The sequence below is a fragment of the Gossypium hirsutum genome, chromosome A12 (assembly GCF_007990345.1).
Source record: "Gossypium hirsutum isolate 1008001.06 chromosome A12, Gossypium_hirsutum_v2.1, whole genome shotgun sequence".
NCBI classification, from domain to species: domain Eukaryota; kingdom Viridiplantae; phylum Streptophyta; class Magnoliopsida; order Malvales; family Malvaceae; genus Gossypium; species Gossypium hirsutum.
The window spans coordinates 52,745,016-52,754,475 of NC_053435.1; the positions used below are offsets into that span (position 1 = coordinate 52,745,016).

At 34.8% G+C, this 9,460-nt stretch overlaps 1 non-coding gene across 1 annotated transcript; it reads right to left on the minus strand.

The window, feature by feature from the left end:
* Positions 1-8,472: 8,472 nt before the first annotated feature.
* On the minus strand, positions 8,473-8,579 carry LOC121211964 (small nucleolar RNA R71). Its single transcript, XR_005907178.1, has one exon. It is a non-coding gene; the product is annotated as a small nucleolar RNA R71 (small nucleolar RNA).
* Positions 8,580-9,460: the final 881 nt, after the last annotated feature.

The window sequence follows — 9,460 nt, forward strand, 5'->3', positions numbered from 1 at the left end:
AGCCGAATTACTAATATCCCTAGTGACCATTTTTTCATTTATTTCACATTTTAACCTAACTTTACACATTTCTCAATTCAATCCCTATTTGACATTTTTGTCAAAAATCACTTACAGAACTAGTTTAACTATCAACAACTATTCAAAATCCATCATCAACCATCAAATACTCAAGTATTCAACAATGGCAACATGTTAAATCTTTAACAATTTCAAAATCTAGGTACGGGCTAGCTAGAATACGAAGCAACAATCATAAAAACATAGAAATCATTAAAAAATCGAGGAAAAACGAACTTACAATCAAGGAATGTAATAGCCGAACCCTAGAAACCTCCCATGGATGTTTTCTTAGTTTGGTGATAGAAGATGAAAATGGAGTAAAATTTGGCTTACTATTACTTAGTTCATGTTTATTTTATAAATTACAAATTTAACCTTTATAATTAAACATATAAATCATTTAATATGCCAAAGATGTCCAATCACCATTATAATGGTCTTAATACTTAATAATATAAGTTATTTTCTGCTTAGATTGTTTCCAATACTATTTTTTGATCTTACCTCAAATCACCATGTTATCTTATAAGATGTATTTTTACGTGGAAGTATTACTGTACAATCGGGAGACATTTAAATTTTAATATTTCAATAACTTAATTTTACATTATTTAAACCATTTACATACATACATTACTATCCCTAAATCGGCCTGAGGCCCTAAAAATAACTTGGGAACGATTCGGACCAATTTTGAAACAATTTGGAAAGTTTAGGAAAAAGTCACAAAGTTGGAAATAGGGGTCACACGGTCGTGGGTCTCAATTGGACCACGCTGTTCCGCGGTAACTCGAAGTACACCCCGTGTGCACCCATACCATCGTGCACTCCGATAGGGTCCACAGCCAGTCACCCCTGTAACTCTAGGTTGTCCAGTCGGGCAGGCGTGGTTACATGTAATATTTTGCTCCTAAAAATCTCAGATGAGATGCGTGTTGCCAGGCTGTATGTCTCACATGGCTGAGTCACACTCCCGTCTCTCAGGCCGCGTAGACCCAACTTACGTAAATCAAGCCATTTCCAAGACCATTTTATGCACAATCATTCAACCCATTTATGCACACTTCAATAGACTTAACATCACAAAAGCACACATCAAATGCCAATTCAGACCCTATTCAACTAACCAATATGCCATTCAAAGGTCACATATACAGACATCAACCATTAAACATGTCCATATTGTACCAAATCCTACATGACCACCTATTCATTTACTTACCTAAACATACCAAATATTGACCTTTCTGAACCAGCAACGATACCAACAAAGCATACTCATCCATTATCAAAAGTTACCAAAGGACTTACCTAAACAAGCATTATAAGTCTATTATCCAAACATGAACCCAAAGCACTAACATACTAAGCTACCATTTACATATTCATAAAAACACCATTATAAACCACCCTATACATGCCATTATAAACTATTGGCCAAAATGTTCAAAAAATACTGAAAATATTTATGGATAGTGTGATAGGTCTCCGACGAGCTTCCAACCAAATTTAGCTTCCGATGATCTAAAGACAAAGGAAAGAAACTACGCAGCAACAATGCTTGTAAGCTCGTGTAAACTTAAAACGTAACTTACCGTTTCTACAATACAATGCATAGAATTAATACAAACAATTGCCAATGTCATAAGCTTGTATAAGCCTAAACCACATCACCAACTCCAAGTTAGTAGGTTCATCCATACCATAATGAATTATTCATAAGATATGTAATTTTCCATATGTATACAACGTTATTTAGTTCTTCATCCTTTTCATAAGTTCATAATACATTCCATTCGAACACTTAACTTACGTTCCCTTTTCTTACCTATTGATCATTTAGAATTACATTGGATAATCGAGAAGCTCACACAAAGTGTGCCTGTTCATATGACCATAACCTTTCCTTTACTCATTGTCCACACGAGCTGTGAAATGGGCTTACTCACACAAGCTGTGGGTCAAAATGTAGCTACAAGATGCTACTCACACAATCTGTGGAGAACCCGCAACAAATGTGGACCTCAGCAATCGGTGGGACATTAAGACCAACACCTGAAACATGAAATCTCTAAATGACATGTTATTTGTATCCTAAGATTCCTAAGGTTCAACCGGGACTCGATTTTCGTCAATTCATCATAGCATTATATGTTTATATATCGGTCCATTTACATTATAAATAACATAATAGCATTCATTTAAATAACATAAACACGATAAAAGTTCATACAACTTACCTCGACGACTAGAGGCATAGTAGTTAGGTCGAACAAATCCAAGCTTTCGTCTTTCCTCGATTTAAGTCAATTTGAGGTTTATCTTGATCTAAATAGATAATTGTATTCAATTATGTACTTAAATTAACCTCAACATTCAATTCAACCCATAATTTACATTTATGTAAAATTACCAATTTGTCCCTAACATTTTAACTTTTTCACAATTTAGTCTTTAAGCTAATAAAATATAATCATTTTAATCTAAATCCATGTTAATCTAACATGCAAGGGACCTTGAAACAACTCACATTAACCATCATTTAAGAATAAAACCCTAGAATTTAGACCTTTAACAAATTAGTCCCTAAATATATTTTCATCAAAATCACTATACAAAACTTGTTTATTTTTCAACAAAGGTTCGTAATCTATCATTTAACATCACAACCTACTGAAAAACATCCATGGCATAACCCTCAACCATTAATAATTTTACGAATTGCCCCGGGATAGCTAGATCAAGTTAAAACAATCACAAAATATAAAAATCATTAAAAACTAACCTCAAAAATAACACATGCATGAATAAGGTTGGTTGAACCTTCGAAGCACCAAAAGGGTGTTTTTACTTCACCATTCGGTGATGGAGTGAAATGAGAAAGATGAAGCAATTTTTTTTGTTTCATTTAGTTTAATTTTAATTTATTTAATTACCATTTTAACCTTTAAAAACTATCATAATTACATTAATACCTTGCCATGCACATCCACTATCTCATATAAATGGTCTAATTACAATTTAAGTCCATTAGATTTCCTTTCCATAATCTTTTAGCCCTTTTAACTAATGGTACTCAACTTTTACACTTTTTTACGATTTAGACCTTTTTACTTAATTAGTCATGCAAACATCAAAATTTCTTAATGAAACTTTAATACAACCTTATTAATATCCCGTAGACTCTAAATAAATAATAAAATAATATTTACTCGTCAAAATTGTGGTCTGAAAACCACTGTTTTTGACAACACTGAAAACAAGTTGTTACATTAAAGGCAAAAGATTTGGATAATCATGAGATGATTGGAACAAGAGTTGTCCACCAAATAAGGAGTTATGTGTGATGTAATTAGCAAGTGTTGCTTACCTAAATAACCATACTCTTGAGAGTAAAGCCAAAGTTGACTTAAGAGGAGGTGAAATATGGATCTTTACCCACTAGAAAAACTTTAGAGAAATGATTTTCCAAAATTAAATGAGGGTTATTAATTTTGAATGAAATAGTGGGATCATCTTTTAATAAAGTCCTTTTAATGATTATATTAAACTTGGTAAATTACTCATAATCATATTTTATTATTATAGATTTATTATGGCAAACAACTCAAACTCTTTATCCTTGTGATCTTTCCTTAGGAAGGACAAGTTAAATGGTTTGAACTTCCTTGACTGGTTCTGTAACACTCCAACATGACCTAGAAGTTTCTGCCTAAGTTTGGCAAGCTACATTAGCCACCGAAGTGACTCTCCCTTAACTACCAACCTAACCTCCAACAACGACTTAAGTCTTACCAAAAGTTGCGCTAACTCAGAACACAGCAGTAGAAACAGTAAGCAAACATGCAAGCTACACAAGCATCAGAATCAGGTTTACATGCCCCATAACAATATAAGTAAGAGTTCACAACACAACTTGGACTTTCGTTAAATGTTATCATAGTTCTTAACCGAAACATATGAGTTCGTAGTATAACACATAGGCTCACATACATAAAAGAAATTGCATGAAAACACATAATATAAGGGTTTGCATAACTCCTAATGTATGAGCTTCACAATTACAAGGATCATGCATGCAAGGCTATTAAACTTTAGTTGGGTTTATGCAAATACACGGGTTCACTTATTTATGGGTTCGCAAGTAATAAAACAAACACAATAGGGGTATGCATGTAATTAGCGATCACAATACTTACATGGAATCACATGCACCATTGGGTTAGTGCACACTTGTAAATATAGTAATTATTACAGGGTTTCATATGTAATTATAGCACACAACATATAGAGCTCATAATAAACTTAAACTATAGATCTAACTTAGACATATAAAACACAATACTTTCATGCATGAATAACATCGACTTTATTTATGAATTATTAAGTACTTAAACATGGTCTGCAATAAACTAGAAAACTAAACTAAATAGAATAACTAGTCTTTAGATCAAAATACCAGAGTCACAAATTCAAAACATATCTAAATCCTATAAAAAAATTCCTTTCTCCATTAACCTGGATTTGTCGATATCTACTTAGGGACATCCTTGCCCAATCATCGACCTCGCCTATGTCATTTGCGACCTATTTACATGAGAAGGAGTAAGAGAGGAGTGGGTGACTTCATTGAGAACTTAGTGAATAATCAGATTCTTCGAATATGTTTAAATGATATTTGAAATAGATGTAGACTTTTAGCTTGAAAATGTTTTCGTGCGTGGTTCACAGGTGAGGTTGTGAGATCCAGTTCATCTTTTGTCAAAAATATAACTTCTTGAAATCAGTTTGAAACTCATTAATTTTCCTTAAAACGTCCTTGACAGGGTTCGCGTTAATATCACGATCCTATTTTTTTAACAAAGCCTTTTTAAATTAGAGTCTAGGTTTTCCTTTGAATTGTGAAACCAATTCGTACTTTTTCAGAAAACATTTTCTTAGAACAAAGTCTACCCTAGCTCACAAGACTAGTTTTGACTTTGTCTCGGTGGACATAGTCCAACCTAGCTCGCATAGAGCTGGGCTTGCTGAGGAGCACTATCATTTCAGTTTGCATGGGGAGCTTTGCTAATGCACAGCTTATCCATAAGCTCACTTGGGGGCTTCACTATACACAAATTATTCTTAGCTTACAAGGGAGCTTTGCTGGTACACATCTTATTCTTAGCTCACAAAGGAGCTTTGCTGATACACAACTTACCCATAAGCTCAAATGAGAGCTTCCTTGACACACATCGTATAGAATTGTTTATAAAATATTCTTTGAAAACCATAGCTCACATAAGAGCTCGCACAAATTATCTTAAAATCATATTTTCAAATTGTAATTGAAAATAGAGTATCATGGTTTAAAAAAAGTATTTCAGAAATCTTACTTTTGGGTTTTGAAAACAAGGTTTCTTTTAGAAAACTATAACCATTAGCAATTATAATCAAAATACCTTTAAGAACCCATAAACTGATAGTTATCGATTACTCACTGGAAAACAGAGAACTTAAACAAGTTTAGCTTTGCCCTTATCCTTGCTAGTGGACAGTCCAGCTAGTTTGCAACAATGCACACATATATTACTTAGATAGAACAAAATATACAGAATTCATGAAATAAGAACATGGACAATCACACCCAACAAGATAGAGACTTACCCTGATAGCCATATTCTGAACTACGAATAGAGACTTTGACGATAGAATATTCCATGAAGAGTTCACAGAATTTAAGGGTCTTATTTATAGACTTAGGAGTCCTAGAAATATTAGGATACCTTAATTAACTTAGGAAAGTTGTTACCTGCTGGTAAAGTATTCCTAGATACACTAAATCATTTTTTCCTCATTTGAGTCTGATTGTAACCTTGACCGACGAACCCTACTTCACAACTTACCTGGCAAACCCTATTACCATAATATATTTCCATATAGAGGCCACTTTAGAGCAAGAGAACTGTACAAAACGCGCTGCAATTCGAATTCTATTGGCCTACTATAAACAAGTTGCGTTTGAATTTGTACAGAGATGTGAAAGATGCCAAAGAATGTAAAACATTTCGATAAGAGATGAGACATCACCAAATGAGATTTTCGAAGTAGAAACTTTCTACATATGAGGCATAGATTTCATAAGACCATTTCTTAGTTCCTTTGGAAACTAATACATCCTTCCTGTAGTGGATTACTTTTCAAAGTGGGAAGAAGCAATTGCTTTACCTACAAATGATATGAAAGTCGTTGTGAAGTTCCTACAGAAGAAGATATTCACATGATTCAGAACCCTGAGAGCCTTGATATATGATGAAGGTTCTCACTTCTATAGTCGACTGCTAGACGTTACATGATAAACCGTAATTTATACATATTTTTATCCTATGCTTAACACATTTATGGACAATTTCTCCTTAGATTTGGTGAATTAGATGCTCCTAATCTTTAATTTCATGTTTTATAATTAGGTGAGCATAGGAGGGTAAAAGAGCGAGAAACAGGCCGAAAACGAAGAAAATAGACCCACACGAGAAATCAACACGGCCTGGACTTCCTCACACGGGCGTGTCACATGACCGTGTCCCTTTGGCAGGATCTAAGCATGACTTACACCGGTAGACTACATGCCCACGCCTATTCAACAGCCTTGACCACGTAATGGAGTAATCACACACGGGCATGTCCCTACCGAGCCCAAGTATAACCCTATTCGAAAAAGGCCAATTTTAAGGGCTCTTAAGCATTCTAAAGCCTATTTAAACACCTAAGCAGGCACTAAGGATGGGAGGCGTAGAGTAGAAGGCAAGAAATTACTCAAGGGAAGCCGATCGGTCAATCTCAGAAGCCATATTCATCATCAAGACTAAAGATCTCCTTTCAATTTCCATTCAGGGGTTTTGGGTTTTCTTTATGTTTTGTATTCATTATTCTTCTGAGATGTTTTTTTCTATAATTATGAACTAAACCCCCTAAATACGTAAGGGGAATGAAACCCAAGACGGATCTTGTTATTATTATCTGAATTGTATGATAAATATTTGACTTGTTCTTAATTATGGGTTCTTAATTCTTGTTTTAATATTCCAAGATATTGATTCGAGTTAATGCTCTTATTTAGAGGAGGAATAGACCTTGTTTAAGAGTAAATTTTTCATAATTAAGCGGAGTTGATTGCACGCCTAGAGATAGGGTGATAAGATTTTATCGGATTAGGGTGAAACCTAATAAGGGGATTCATAGATCGAGTTAATGCAACACTAGGTGTTAATTAGAAAGAGATTTCAATTAATCAACCTAGGCTTAGACGTTATTAGTATCGAGAGAGATAATAATATAACTTAGGGATTTCTACGGATCAAGTCAAATGAATAAATCGTCTGATTCAGAGTCAAATAACAAGTGAAATCTAGGTGGATTTTTCCTTGGGTATTGTCTTAATCAATCGAATTTTCCCAAAAGCTTTTCCCCAATTTCTCTCTGTGCACTCTTAGTTTAGTTAATTAATTTAGATAAACAAATCCCTTATTTTTTAGGCTAGATAATAAAAAGAAAGTAATTAATAGTACTCTTGGTTCCTTTGGGTTCGACAATCTGGTCTTGCTAAAGCTATAATACTGTTCGATAGGTACACTTGCCTTCATCGTGATAATAGTTAGTTTAAAGAATGCTTAATTATAAATTTTTAAAACCTGTCGCGAATATCACGTATCAAGTTTTTGGCACCATTGTCGGGAAACTAGGATATTAGGAACACTCGATTTTTATTACTTTAGCCATTTTAATTTTATTGCAATTTAAAATTTTATTTTATTTTCTAATTCTTCATTTATTATTTTCTAATAGGTTTTTCTAGTTTATGACTAGAAGAAACTTGTCAGGACCATTACTGTTTGATAGTGAGATCGATCGCATAGTTCGCAGAAACCGAAGAGAAAAAAGGCGAAGCTTAAGATACATAGAGGAAGAGCAAGAGGACGATACTTCAACCACAACCGAGAAGATGGCTGAAAACCAAGAAAATCTGCTACCTCCTGCGATTGCTGCTAATCAGAATCTTGCTCTGCGCACTATCTATGATTATGCTAAACCTTCTTTAACAAGAACTGAATCGAGCATAGTCAGACCTGCTGTAGCTGCAAATACTTTTGAACTGAAACCTAACACAATTCAAATGATACAGCAATTTGTTCAGTTTGATGGTTTGTAGGATGAAGATCCCAACACTCACTTGGCAAACTTTTTGGAACTATGTCATACATTTAAAATTAATGGCATTTCTGATGACACCATTCGCCTTCGGTTATTCCCTTTTTCATTGAGAAACAAAGCTAAACAGTAGTTAAATTCGTTACCACGAGGGTCAATCACTACTTGGGAACAAATGACTGAAAAGTTTTTATTAAAATATTTTTGCCGACTAAAACGACTAAATTACGCAATGATATCTCTTCTTTTGTGCAGATGGATTTAGAAACACTCTACGATGCATGGGAGAGATACAAGGACCTCTTGAGAAGATGCCCTCACAATGGGTTACCACTCTGGCTACAGGTTCAAACGTTTCATAATGGCCTGAATCCTTCAACTCAACAAATGGTTGACGCAGAAACACCTGAAAATGTTTATGAATTATAGAAGAGATGTCACTGAATAATTATCAGTGGCAAGTCACGAGGACAAAGCCAACGAAAGCAGCCGACATTTTTAACGTCGATTTGGTCACCATGCTCTCTAATCAGGTAGAACTTTTGCACAGAAAGATTAACGGTTTTCTTAGTTCTTCACAGGTTCACCCAGTAATGCAGTGCGAAGTAAGTGGAGGTGGATCAAGCAATTTAGATTACCCATCCTATGGCCACAACATGGAGAACGAGCAGTTAAATTACATGGGTAATAATCCTCGATCTCAAAATAATTCTTATAGTAATACTTACAATACAGGTTGAAGGACCACCCAAATTTCTCATAGGGAGGCCAAGGAAATCAGCAACCACCACCACCTCCAGGCTTCCAACAACCATCCTACCAATAAGAGAAAAAGCCGAACCTTGAGGAGATGCTAAAAAATGTCATCTCAATGTCAGAAACTCATTTTCAGAATACTGAGACAGCACTTAAAAATCAAAAGCGTCGATCTAAGGGCTCAAAACTCAGATAGGTCAACTCGCTAAATTGATATCTAAATGACCACAAGGTAGCCTGCCGAGTAACACTGAATCTAACCCAAGTGAACAAATCAATGCAATTACCATTCAATATGAGGAAGGGTTAGTTGCACTTGAACCAGAACAGAGGCAAGAAACTGTGGTAAGTAAAGGCAAGGGTGAGGTGGACCACAATGACCAGAAACCAGTAAGTAAAGAGTACAAACCTCGTGTGCCATACCCAAATGCAACAAGGAAAGACCGCACAAATG